The following is a 15,489-nucleotide window of genomic DNA, read 5'->3' on the forward strand; positions in this document are numbered from 1 at the left end:
TGCTCTCATTTATTTGCTTTTTTTTACATTTATTTGCAAGGAAATATAATGAGTGGAACTTATTCCTTTTGCAGGAAATATTATCTGCTTTTGTGATGAGAGATTTTTGTAGTTGATTCTTTCTGTTGAATGTTGTTCATATAATGCTAATAAGACTGATGCATAAAACACCAGTCTTATCAGTATTATATAAACAACATTCAGTAGAAAGGACTGGAAACTACAAAAATCTCTAATTGAGTTAATGACAAATAAAAAAAAATTTAGAACTCAAAGACATATAAAATTAGTATTTCAAAACTGTATTATGATGCAAGAGCAGTGAATATTGCAATTGGTTCCTTTTTTTAATAAAAGACCTTAGGTAACCTTCAGGAATCTTTGCTATGTAGTTAACAAAATCTTTAGTCTAAAGGGGGTGTAAATTTTATATGGCGTTAAAAAATCTGAAAAAATTCACTGATTTTAAAGCCTTTCAATTAACATAAGTTGAAATAAAGGTAATTTAAATGACGGAATTAAAAACTTTTTTCATTTCTCACAAATTTGAGGTAGGCGAGCAAAAAATTATATATATATATATATATATATATATATATATATATATATATATATATATATATATATATATTTGTTTCTAGATTCCAATTACCTCAATTGTTACAGTTACAATTATATATATATATATATATATATATATATATATATATATATATATATATATATATATATATATATATATATATATATATATATATATATATATATATATATATATATTTATATATATATATATATATATATATATATATATATATATATATTTATATATATATATATATATATATATATATATATATATATATATTTATATATATATATATATATATATTTGTTTCTAGATTCCAATTACCTCAATTTTTACAGTTGTTATTGGTAACCCTAGTTTAATTAGGGAAGTTTAATGAACTCATTGATATTGATGAAGACCCATAAATCATTCTTGACGTTTGTACCATCGAAAGACTTTTTTGTTTATCAAAAAAATATTTCCGAGAATTTCATTAGAATTTCGCCTAAGTTCTCAATGTTTTTTATATTTAATTATTTAACTTATGCACCAATAATAAGTATAAATACAACTATAAGTAATATTTTTTAATATAATTTGCTAAAAAATAACGCCATTTAAGCCCAATATTTTAACTCTTTAGCCAAATACTCTTACTTGCTGATTATGAGTTTGCTAGCGTAGAAGCCAATATAGCTTCTTTTCGTATGCCCGCAAAATTGCAACAGCGGTATGTACTGAACTCTCTTACTCTCTTGCAATATTGATCTTTTGCACTCTTGTATTCTTTTCATTTACTTTTGGATAAAAAAAACAGAAACTCTTAACTTAATAGAGATTTTTTACTAAAATATATAAAGCAATAATCTAATCAGAGTATTTATTCTATTATTATTTAATTTTAGAGTTTTTATCATTAAACTTTTTAGTTCACACTTCATTGCACAATCACACGATAACAACCAATTACAAGACCTGAGTTTTATTGTTTACGTTACTTTCAAAATAATCTTATATACTTGTTTATAAATCTTATATACTTGTGTAAAAATCTTATATACTAGTTTACTTGAAAACAGTGTTTTCCTATTTAGAGTAAACTTAATCCGGTTAAGTAAATATAATGTAATTTACAGAAACGCCTTTTTTTGTTTTTATGACAAAATTATGGACATCTAAAACAAACCAATAAGTTGGTTTTAACGATTAGAGAGCGTTTTTTTAAACAAAAGGGTTTTTTATACTTTTCGAAAAACATTTTTTTTAACGTGATCATAATTTTAGAATTAACTTATACCAAATTTGTTACAGACTCCTACCAACTGATACTAAATATATAAATATATAGAGACTGCTACCAATTAATACTTATACTTTGGAGCCGTTGCGCAATGGTTAGCGAGCTTGTCTTAGAAGCTAGAGATCCGTTGTTCAATGCCACATCTGGGAAAAGAAAAACGTTTTAAAACATCGGTAAGGAAGAAGGCGTAAACTTCTTTTCAAATGCTCTTCTGCGGTGCTCTGTGATAAGACCGTAAGGACTTCTTGGGGTACCTAAAAAAAATAATAAAATACCAAATATGTTACCGGCTGCTACCAAATGATACCAAATGCTTAGATTTCAACTCAATCAATGTTCGTTTAAGAAGTTTTATTTTACTTCACACTTCTTTGCTAATTTTTTTAAGTAGGTTGAAATGAGATAAAAGGAAGCGAAAACTAGTTAAAACTTTTTTTTCCATATTTGACGCTTTTGATTAAATGGCAATCTTCCTGAAAAATTTTTTTTTTTCATTTAATGAATTTTAATCTAATTTAAGATTAAAAAATAAACATTTTTTTCAAAATCTATCTGTATTCACTACTAGATTATTTTTGTTAACGCACTTCACCAGCCATCTGGCGTTATTTAATCAGTCAAATTTATTCAAATTTTGACATAATTTAAATTAATTTAATGTAATTAGCACCTAAATTTAATAATATATTTTTAAACTAACATATCTAAAGTACGTATATTTTGTAAATTTCTTTTATATAAATTTTTTATTTATTGATTGGTGTGTGTTATTGGCGGGAGACAACAGCTCACACCAATCAATAAATATAATTTAGATAGAAGAAATTTACAAAATTTACGTATTTTGATATGTTAATTTTATGTCTTTGTAACAAAAACATAAAAAAGATTTTAGCCCCTTCAACATTTTATATTTTCAGCACCCGTATTCACTTCCAGACAAATTTTGTCTCGTAAACGTTTTTATAAAAAGAATAACGTATGAAAGTTTATTTTTATACAACAATGTGTCATAATCGACGATATTTCTTATTCAATGTTATTAAAAGTAAAATTTGGTGTTCAATAGGGATCAATTCTTGCTCCCTTGTTATTCCTTATATACATTAATGACCTTCCTAGAGCCTCTACAAATCTTGATTGCATAATGCTTGCAGGTGGTACAAATCTGTTCTATTCATCTTCTTCTATCGATGACTATTTTGACAAAGTCAACCTCGAGCTTCAACAACTTAAAACATGGTTCAGTGCTAATAAATTATTAATAAGCGTGCAAAAAACTAAATATATTTTATTTCATTCAAAGCAACAAAAAAAGGCACTTCCATCAATTCTTCCCTCTTTAAATATCGATTTTAACAATATTGAAAGAACCCAAACAATAAATTTCTTAGAGTGGTTTTAGACAAAAATGTTTCGTAAACAGCCCAAATAAAGGTCATCAACACTCTAATATCTAAAAATCTTGGTTTACTTTTCAAAGTTAGACCATTTTTATCACAAAAAAACCTGTAAATTCTTTACTTTTCGTTTATACATAGTCATCTTACATACGCTAACATTGCTTGGGGAAGCACACATAAAACAAAATTAATGTCTCTTTATCAACGGAAGAAACAATGCATTATAAAAACAAACACACACATGCTAAACCTTTATTAAAAGAAATGAAAGCGCTGAGCGTTTATTTAATTAATATCTATGCTAATATACTATTTATGTTAAAATACAAAATGGGATTAGTTCCTTCACAATTTACAATTACCAATAAGTTTAACACAAGAGCAACTGGTAACTTTATCGTACCCCGAAAAAAAAACTCTCAATTCTCTTATCGCGGCCCCTATTTTTATAACAAATTAATTCCGAAATATAGATAATTATATAGAATTGTTCTAGTTCACATGATAAATCAAAATAACTAAAACAATCTACAACGTGAGAAAAGTCGGATTTATATATCTAAAAACATTTAAAAAAAATACACACAAACAAATCATAATACAACTAGAAAAAACAAAACAAAATTTTATCACAATAATATTTTAAATATTTGTGTATAAAAATCACAATGTTTACGCGTATCTTGCGTATTACCCCAAGGTTCTCGATTACGCGTATCTTGCGTATTACCCCAAGGTTCTCGATTACGCGTATCTTGCGTATTACCCCAAGGTTCTCGATTAAAATACTTATTCAGTCTTCTACGAATTTCGTATAACAATATAGTCCATCTTAACATGTCTTTCATAATGTATTTAACTAATGCTTGCTAAATTTAAAATTATTTTAAATTATATTTTTTTAATTTTTCTTTTTTTTTAACTGAGTGTTATTTTTTCTGTTTTTTTGTTAGATATATTTTAGCAGTATTTGGTTAAATATAATCTTCTGTAACAGAAGTATACTTTGCTTATATTATGATGCGAAAAAAGTTGTAACTAATACGTAGTTGTGAAAATGCATATATAAAAAAACAAAAAATAAAAAAATACAAATATAAAATATTTTATAAAATAAATATAGGGTAGATTAGGGTAATATGAGCACCTTGGTAATATGAGCATACTAAAAGATTTCTAAGATGAAAGCAGTGAAATTAAAATTGCTTTGTATTTTTTGAATCGACTTTAGGTACCAGTATAATTAGTAGGGATATGACTTTTTTTCAACCCCATGCTCTTGTACTGTAGTTTGATGAACTTTTGTCTAAAAAGCACATAATGAACTATTATTTGCATATCTTTTGAAAAAAGTTCACCTCGCCATTGAAAAATCGATTTTGACATAAGTACTATATGTAATACATAGTAGTTTGGTGGGGTAAAGTTTTTTCAAAAGAGATGTAACTAATAGTTCATTTCGTGCTTTTTAGGTAAAAGTTTATCAAACTACAGTACAGGAGCATGGGGTTGAAAAAAAGTCATAACCCTAATAGTTAGCGTATATTTATATGCAGTAATTAACGGCTCTCATCTAATTAAACACAAATTTTTTTGCGTTGTTAAAATATTATCATCACACATGTATAATTTAGTGGCGCAAAATTTTGATGCTAAAGTAATGAAATTTAGTTTTTCATAAAGAAAAATATGTTAACTAGAAATCCGTCCCATTTTTGTTTGAAAAACAATGCATAGAAACATTTAGTTTTAACTTTATTAGATGTCATTTTTGTGTAATATGAGCATGCTCAAATTACCCAGTGTTTTTCATTGAAATTACCTAGTTTAGAGTCCTAAAATTGCAGTGACTTTAATTGCTTTTTGAATAAATACAAAACATGGTAAAAAAATTTTAATATTTTAACAATCCTAAATATTTTTCTGTAATTTAAATTCAAAAAATTTGAATTTTTATTGTTCAAAGGTTTGAGTTAATAAAATCGAAATAATAACGAACCATTTTTTTTTTTAGCAGAAAACATAGTAGCATTGTTTCAACAAAAAGTGGCTAAAAATTTGATCTTTTAATAATAAGTTTTGTTAATAACGTATCATTGTATTCCAAAAATTAGTTCTAATTGTCAGGTTGGTACTTTGTTACTTAATTAATCTTATTTTTTTGAGCTAATTTAAAATACTCATATTACCAAGTGGTCTCGGTAATATGAGAACTTTTACTACTTTTTTAAAACCTCTGTGTCTTTAAGAAAAAATTTCGGGCGCCCAAATATCTAATTAGATAATTGGTAGTGATCCCTAAAAATTATAATACTCCAATCATCGCATTTTTTGCAAAACATCTTTATTTGACATAATAATAAACACATAAATGTTTGGAGTTTGTTCCATGTTTGGATTTTAGCTCAAACATCAAAAAACACTATACATATATATTTTTTTTTCATCAAAGTAACTACTTTTCTTTTAAACGAAAGCTTAAAGAACTCATTTTTACAATTGAAGATTTAATAATACACTTCTGATATTTTTTAGTGAGCTCCCTTTTTACCCTCTATTTAAACATGAATTTATAAAAATTTTATATTTTTCATTAACAACTGTAATCTACATAAATAATAGATTTTTTTTTATTTTTTTTTATTTTTTATTATATATTTCGTCGTTAATAGTATTTACAATAACAATGTTCATGAATAAAAAACAATATATGACAGGGGCAAAAAGAAGACTATAGTTGCCTTATCACTAAGCCCCGTAATAAATATACCGTAAATTACAATGCTAATAAAAACCGTAAAAGTTACATATGCTATAAATTATTTTTTTTTATTAACGCTTAAGTTTACTTTACTTACTAAAAAGACCAACAATAAAGAAGAAAAAACAAACAAACAAACAAAAAAAAGAAAAAACAAAAAAACTAGACTAGAGATAAGATTATTTATCATATTTATGTATTAGAATAGACAATCTTAGTAATAAACAATTATTAATACTAAATCATTAATAATAGTACTCTCATTTTAAACGCTTCAGAAGAAATTTAGTTCATTGTCGTTTAGTAAAAGATTTTGCTTAAGTTTAGTTTTAGATTGATTAAGCGAAGAAAGTGGTTTAAGATCATTATTTAAAAGTGTATTCCAGAGTTTAGGTCCTCGGTTTGTGATTGAGTATTTAAAGCATCTTGTTTTAATAAAGGAATTTTAATAAAGGATTTAAAGCATCTTGTTTTAATAAAGGAATATTTTTTTTTTTAATTTTTTTACATTTTCGTTTTTCTTCTAGTATATAAACTCTTAAGGAAAGAAAGAAAGTTTAAGCTTAAGTCAAATAAAAAAAAATTCTTACTTTGTTAACTTATTATTTACCTTGTAATTATCTTATAAACTTTAACACGTACATCAATATTACATACTTAGCGGTACACGACGACAAGACCGTATGGCCTCCTAAGAGTCCCAGCGTTTCTTTGTTTTTTAATAACGATTGTTATTAAAAAACATATTTGTGCGTGTATTTTTTATTATTATATATTTGTATTTTAAATATAGTGACAAAATGCTTATTTAAAATTTAATAAAAAGAACAAAAGGAAAAAAAAAAAAAAAAAATATATATATATATATATATATATATATATATATATATATATATATATATATATATATATATATATATATATGTATATATATATATATATATATATATATATATATATATATATATATATATATATATATATATATATATATATATATATATATAATACTTTATAATAAACCCAAGCAACTTATTGGTTACGAGAACTGCTAGGTTAATCTGGTTAGTATTTATTCGGCGTCAGCTCGTATTTATTCAGGCGTTAGCAATAAAACAAGTTGTAAATGTATTACGTAACAACTGCATTATAATGGTTCTGCAAAGTTTAACAATGTTCTTTGATAATGAAAAACTAAAAATTAAAAAAAGTATTTTTTGCAAGTCCAACAAAAAATAAAATATTAATAAAGTTTATATGGTATGAAAAAGTTCATTTTTTAGTCCATGAAATCTCCATCTGCTATTGTTGCTATCCTTTACTATTGCAATTACTACAATCTCAGGTTTTGAGGATGGTGGTGTGAGGAGTTTAAATAGTAAAAGAACGAAGGTGTGGTGATGATGGTGTTAATTTGAGGAAGTTATTAACATACACGATCATAATTACACCTGATGACTATCGGATAAAATTCATTTTTCACACGTTAAAGCTAGGGAGAGACTGATATTACAATCCAAAAAAAAATTTTGTTGTTATATGAGTCGAGCATTTACCGATAATTGAGTGTTAAATTTCGGCAAATGTTTTTTCTTAATTTTCAAAACTTTATTTTAAATTAGTAAAAAAATACAATGAATTTTATTAACGAGTCTTTCCAATTAATAAAATTAAGTTGATTTTTATTTTTAGTGTTATAAATTTCGTCATTTATAAAAAAATAAACTATAAAGATGCAAGTACACAAAAAATAATGACCGACAAAAACAAAAAGCCAAGCATTTATTAACACAATCGTATTTTTATGTCTTTGTTATAATTTTTAAAAAGTACATACAAATATATTAATAATTTCCAAATTCGAAAATTAAATTTTTAACAACTTAACTTACTCAACATAACATGCGAATATTAATGGTTCCATTGAATGCTTTTTTTCGTTTTTTAAACGGGTTTCGTATAGTTAAGAAATAATATTTTATTTCTTAACTATACGAAATAGTTTATTTTACAATATGAGAGGTTTGTTTGGTATTTTACTGTATTAATTAATGCAAGATTTCATAGGTTTTATACATGAGTTCCGATTGGTTAAAATGCTTTTAAAAAAATGCAAAATTTCAAAGAAACGGAACAAGTTTGCTATATCTATTTGCGTGTAAAACATTTGATGTCATTAGAAAATGTAATGTTTGAATGAAAATGGTTGATGTCATTTAAAAAACAACGTCAAGCAATTGCTGTGCACAAAGAGAATTCTTCTTTTGCAATTGCGTCGTACCTCACTAGAATACTCTTTCAAACTCCATCGTATCTAATGTATTACCTTAAAAATCCACTAAACCTGTTTCTAGGGAACTTTTGTTTAAAAAAGGAAATTTACTGACACTTTAGGCTTTTTCAGTTGACCTGTAAATGCAAAAGCATTTTTTATAAATTACTTATATTGTTATTATTATTTCTTACTCAATCAACAATAAACATACAGTTACTGTATGTTTATAACAAATTTTCGTCTAAAACATTTGATGTCATTAGAAAAGTAACGTTTGAATGTAAATGTTTGATGTCATTAAGAAAAAAACGTCAAGCAATTGTAACTGTGCACAAAAAGAGTTCTTCTTCTGCAATTGCGTCGTACCTGAAAAAATACCTATTGTATCTGTCATATTACTCATGCCTTTAAAAATCAACTGAACCTATTTTAAAGGGAGCCTTTTTTTAAAAAAACAAAATGTGCTAACATTGATTATAGCGGGGCTTTGTTAGTTGACCTGGAAATGCTAAAGCATTATAAATTTTTTATAAATTACTTTTATTGGTATTACTATTTCCTATTCAACCAACATTAGCATACGTTCACAGTACGGTTACAGTATGGTTTTTGTTGTTGTTACGGAAGTTAATGGAGTTCATGTTCCTGTAAAAAGTAGATACAACCGTGTTACGATATTAAAAAAAAAAAAGTTGAACATGTTAAGGTTTAAAAACTTGATTTATTATTAGGCTAGAGAACTATATTTTCAAGAAGGATCAAAAAAACCAAAAAAAAATTAAATAAAATGATGAATGAATGAAATCATAGAAATGATTTGATCACATGCAACAGAATTACACCCAATTTTATTACAAACTATACACAATCATTATTTTAAAACACCTTGATTATTGCATTACTTTCTTGGGGAAAAAATTCCTGAATGTTCTCTATAGTGCCAAACTAAAACGAAGCAACTTTTTATATAAATAAGGAGCAAATCTTTTTCTGTAACTTGTGTTTCTTTATTTTTTAATTTATGCACAACCAGTATTTTGAAACATCTTGATTATTGCTAAACTACTTTGTGGCAAATAATCTTGATTATGGAAAACTGAGGCTTTAGGATCTAGAGCCTTTGGAAACCCTATTTTTTCATAATTTTTGATTTTATATTTTTTTATCGTTCTTCATATTAATGCGTATTATGCATTTAAGTTGTTTTGGACTAAAAAAAAAGTTCATTGAAATATATCATAGAAATATTTATTGATAAATTCATAGAAATATTTCAAGTAGAATAATAATAAAAATTTTTTGCATATTTTATACAATATAAGAGATATATAAGAGATAAAAACTAAAAGGTTTCTACTTCTTGATTTTATATCTACCTTTTAAATTGAAATGTTTGTGACAGACTCAATAAAAGTTTATTGCGGTAAACAATCAGTTGTCAATTTGAGTGATAAATATTTTTAAACGTGTTGTTGAAAAATAACATATTACTGTTAAACATTATTTAATAATATTAAATAATAGTATATTATTATGTTGTGTAGTATATTAATTGTTACGCAATTTAAATCTTAACAAAGGCTATCAAAAATATTTCATAAAAACATAATGATAAGGGTTTTTACATTATCTATACCCATAATAGTTAGAAATTTATTTCTAATACAAGTAATACAAATATATAGTACACTATTTCAAATCAAGAAAGACAACTATCCTGTTAATGTATCCTTAAAAGTCTAGTTGGCCGGGTGAATAAAAAAGAGCAATTGCTTCTACTCAGTAACTGGTTAGCTTTACGTGAATAAAAGCCTTTGCAGTTTTGTTTAAATTTTTATTCACGTAAAGTTAAGCAATTTACTCTGTGGTTGTTCAGCTTTACATGAGTAAAAACTTATCCAAAATTTTTAAAGCTTTTATTCACGTAAAGCTGATCAATTACTGAGTAAAAGTAATTGCTCCTTTTTATTCACCCGGCCTAGTATCTTATTTTAAAGTGTATTTTTAAATGTTTCATAATTATTTGGCTTTTAAAAATACGATACATCAAGCTCATATAATGCAAATGACACCACTTTCAAAATCTCTTATGTTTTAAAAAATTGCTTATTGTTTTAAATGGTGCGAAATATGATTTTAGATTAACTCACAAGACTAATTAAAAAATGCATTCTATTGGTACTTAACCTAACGGAATTTATCACGTTTTCTCGAATAAGTTTTTCAATATATAAAAAAAAAAACTTTGAAAGAATCGTACGATACTTTAAATATTACGCCTTTTATTTCTCTAATAAAAAACTCTAGTAAATGGAAATAAATTATGACGAATGTATTATTTTTAGATATGAGTACAAAACAAATAAAAAACATGGCCACACGCCCATTATTAAGCACCAAGTTGAAAAAAACGTAAATAAATCCGTACTAATATTATGTTTTCATAAATATTGAAGTTCATAAAATAGAGATTCAAATAGTTTGAAGTAACTTTTTTTATTTTTGCAATTATTTTCTTCTGTACTTAATTATGTATGTTTGTTTTTTGTATTTTGCATTTATATGTTATTCATTTTATTTTGTTTTTAATTTTTTTAAAAATAGCTTAACTTGTGGGACTTCAACACCAGGATATACTATTGATGTGTAAATATATACTTTAATGGTTGCAGTTCCGTCAAAAATAAGTCTACTCAAGTTTCTTAGCAAACAATATTATCGGGTTTTGGTACACTTTGTATGTGACGTCAAATAAAATTAATCTCGTAAATTTACTATTAATCAAAACAAAAATGGACGGAATCGGAAGCTAGTTAGATTGTTAAAGAAAAATATTATTATTACTATGTGTGTGTGTGTATATATATATATATATATATATATATATATATATATATATATATATATATATATATATATATATATATATATATATATATATATATATATTAGCACGCCTTTTTTAAACAAATCATTTGATCACATCTAAAATTTATTTAAGCTAAATTTATTTTTATATGTTGCCAAAACAGAAATTTACTTTAAAGTCAAGTACATGAAAATATTTAGATTATTTTCATTTTGTTACTAATTTTATAACTAGTTTTTCATAAATGTTTACAACATGAAACTTCATTTCTATTTTTACAGTTAGCATTGTTATTTGTTATAATTTATAACTGTTTTTAAACTGTAATTTTTCAAGTTTAAAATTTTCAATGCGACGAGACTATTTAAATTATAATTTGCTCAAACGTGATACTTTAAAACGTGATATTACTTTAAAAACACGTGTGTTTTGCACGTAGTATTTGTTTAACGGAATAATAGACCAATCAAATCTTTTAACAATGTTTTTAGTGTACACTACAGATATAAGAAGCTTGTCATAATATCCTGAATAACTGGTTAGACACGTGTACAGCGACCTTTCTTAAAAACCTGGGCGTTCTTGCAATTTTTAAATACAAGAAATTTTATAGCAGAAGAAAGCAGGTTAATATTACTAACATCAACGTTTTTTTTACAATGTGGGAAAACGATAACAACTTTTCTAATGAGCAGATTGCAACCATGATGGCCTACGATATGATATTGGTAGACTCCGCTAATGTAACTCAGTAAGATTTTTATTCTTCAAAGTGAATTTCTGATTGCAGATTGTAGTTAGCTAAGTGTAGATGGATATCTATTTATCCTCTATTAATTGGTATGTTAAGTATTAAAAATGATAAGTGTTGTTATAGTAACCTGTCATTACCTGCATGTTATATCTAGGAACGGTCTATACCCTGTTCGTGGTATTGAATATGAAGAAGGTTATTATTTATTAGAAGAGAGCAGTAATGAGTTATATGATGGCAGGCCTAAATTCCCAGAAGAAGAAAAAACTGAAGATGAAAATTCTCCAGAGACTAGATCGGTAATTTTTTTATTTAAATTAATTTTAATAATTTTAATTTCTATTAAATTTAGGCCTTATATATATATATATAAATATATATATATATATATATATATATATATATATATATATATATATATATATATATATATATATATATATATGTATATATATATATATATATATATATATATATATATATATATATATATATATATATATATATATATATATATATATATATATATATATATATATATATGGTTGTAAATATGACTAACTATCATTCTTATTGTAAAGAAGGTTTTCAATATTATAAAGTAATATTTAAATATGAAAATGAATAAAAATTTTTGTGGAAATTCAATATTTTTATTTTTTTATTCTCAAAAAAAAAAACTAGTTGATGTTTTTTTTAATTTTTAGAATTTTTCGTTGCTAGAATTTGTCGTTACATATTTTAGATTATACATATTTCGTGTTCCGTAAAGATGATTGATAAGGAAAAACACCTTACGTTATTACTTCGTTTCGACGATGAAATGAATAGACATTTAACTTGTAAAGTCAGTGAAAATGAAACCAGCGATGATCTTGCGGCAGAGCTTGTAAAATATGGACTCATAAATAAGGTATTGAAGTTTGTTTTAATCTTATTGTCGTTTAAATAAACAATTCTCTATTACACAAGCCCTCCGTTATGTTGCATTGTAAAGATATTTGAAAATAATCATATTTAGGCTGATCAAGAACAAGTATCGAATAAAATCCAAGAAAATCTTCATCCAACTAGCTAGCATTGACAAGTTTATAATCGATATTATCGTTTATAATCGTAAATCGATATTATCGTTAATTGCCAATTTATTTACAGACAATAAACAGGCGTAGTAGGTTTTTCTAGAAAATGAATGGATTTATTAAATAGATGAATGGATTTATTAGATAAATGGAATGGATTTATTAAAAAGATGAAGGATTTATTAATGATTTTTTTATGTTAAGGTTATTGTAGTTGAGTTATTATTTGCAGCATCAAAGCATGACTATAAAAATGACTGAAAACTCTTGAAAAAGTTTTACTTAAGCTCAAAATTGTTTTGCGAATACTGTTATATACAAAAACTCCGAAGTTTCATAACAAAAGATACCGAAAATTCTTAAAAAAAAGATACAAGAGAAGATTCATAACAAAGGATACCGAAGATTCTATACAAAACATACAAAGGAAAAAATGGTAATTGTCAATAATAAAAGCTGAGAAGGATTTCTTACAAATAATACTATACAGAATATTTGGTTTTTAATTACATCATTACATAAATAAATAAGATAGTTGTTAACGCTTATATAGGAGCATTTATACATATATATATATATACACATTTATATATATATATATATATATATATATATATATATATATATATATATATATATATATATATATATATATATATATATATATATATATATATATATATATATATATAGGCTGTGGTAATTGTGGGCTTAGGGGACTAAAGTCTTTTTTATATATTTTTGCCTGCTAATAGATTTAGTTAATGATTAGAAACAAATCTTTAGTCTCTTTCCTTTTCAAATTTTTTTTCAGTTGCTGTATACATAAGTATATATATATATATATATATATATATATATATATATATATATATATATATATATATATATATATATATATATATATATATACACATATATATATGTAAATAATACTAAATAGGTTTAAACAGATTTCAAAATGTTTATAGTTATAATAAATATTGTCAAATAATGTTAATAACTTTATAGATAAATAGTTATAAATATGTATGTATGTGGGTATAAATATAATGTTATAAATATGTAAATATTATTACGAAAATGTTGTTAAGTGTTGTTTTAATTTTTATTCTTATTTTTTATTTCAAGAAAAAACAAAAATGTGTTTTTATAAAGTTTGTTTAAACGAGATTTTAAATTTGCTAACCGATATTATTTACGAGCTATGTATTTTTTGTTGATCTTTTTTTTAATATTACATAATATTTATTTGCATAAATTATTATTGCAAAACATTATTATAATTTATTAAAAATTGAAAACAAAAAAAGAAATACACTAACGTAATTGATTTAATGAATTTTTTTATTGAGTTTTGGTAGTGGGCGTTCTTGGGCAAGCACTGGGGGCTATTTAACTTTTCAGAAAACCTTAAATAAAAAGTTTCAGACACAAACGCACTCATTATTAGATTTAATCACTTTTACATTTTGTTATGCAATAAATACAAAAAATTTTTGTCATGCAAAATTTGGTGCAAAAATTTGCTATAAAAAGGTATCCTTTAATTCTATTATTTTGTCGCTTAATCAGTTTTTTAGTCAATAAAAACTTCCGTCACCTTTTTCGTATTATATCAGTAAATGGGAAATAAAAATTTTTTTAATTTATTTATTGTAAAAGTTGTTTATTAATCTTTTACTGTTGTCATTGACATCCGACTTCAGCTTAAGCCTCCAACTATGTAAATTTTTAAACAAAAGCTCTAAATAATAATAAAAAATCTATTTCACAAAATAAGATTTTAAAATTAAATCTGATATGTAATGAAAAGTTGCATAATATCGAAAAAAGAAATTGTTGCATAATACTACAAAGTAACCATTATTTCCTATAAATACGTATTACCAGCAACCATGGTAACATAAGTTATATTTGTTTATGTATTTCGAAAACCTATGTTTTAATTCATTTAACCAACTAAAGAAATTTTAACTTAATTTTTCTTATTTAACTTAATATAAAAAATCAAAACCTTATAAAGCACAAACAATAAAAAAAAAAACAAGTATAACATATTAAATGTTAAAGTAGAAATAAAAAATAAAAATTGAAAGAACTAAAATCCAAGTTGTTTAACAATTTTTATAATATTAGAAGTATCTGAGTGTATCATCAAGTAAAAGAATTTTTTTTTAGGTTGAACTTGAAAAGGAAAAAAAAAAGTTGGCAGTTCATCAAAACATTATTGAAATGAGAATTTTAAATATATACGAGCTAAATATATATAATGTTTTTCTCTTTTTCTGTTTAACACGGTATGAATATTATTTTTACAATGCACGTTTAAATACATATGCAATTGAAGAGAATGCATAAATGAATACTGAAAATTAAATAATAATTAAAATAAAGTTAAAGCAGAAAGCGGCTCAAAGAAGATAAGCAAAACGTTACATTATCACAATCTTTTCATACAGCCCTTTATAAAG

At 24.4% G+C, this 15,489-nt stretch overlaps 1 long non-coding RNA gene across 1 annotated transcript in view; it reads left to right on the forward strand.

Annotated features, from left to right (window-relative positions):
* The window catches only part of LOC100205385 (nuclear receptor-binding protein), a 31,031-nt gene extending 16,683 nt beyond the window's left edge, over positions 1–14,348 (forward strand). Inside the window, exons 2-5 of the long non-coding RNA XR_010643341.1 lie at positions 11,671–11,930; positions 12,088–12,232; positions 12,679–12,846; positions 12,955–14,348. This is a non-coding gene — a long non-coding RNA (nuclear receptor-binding protein). The remainder of the gene's footprint in view (positions 1–11,670; positions 11,931–12,087; positions 12,233–12,678; positions 12,847–12,954) is intronic.
* The last annotated feature ends 1,141 nt before the right edge of the window (positions 14,349–15,489 follow it).

The sequence above is a fragment of the Hydra vulgaris genome, chromosome 13 (assembly GCF_038396675.1).
Source record: "Hydra vulgaris chromosome 13, alternate assembly HydraT2T_AEP".
Lineage (NCBI taxonomy): Eukaryota > Metazoa > Cnidaria > Hydrozoa > Anthoathecata > Hydridae > Hydra > Hydra vulgaris.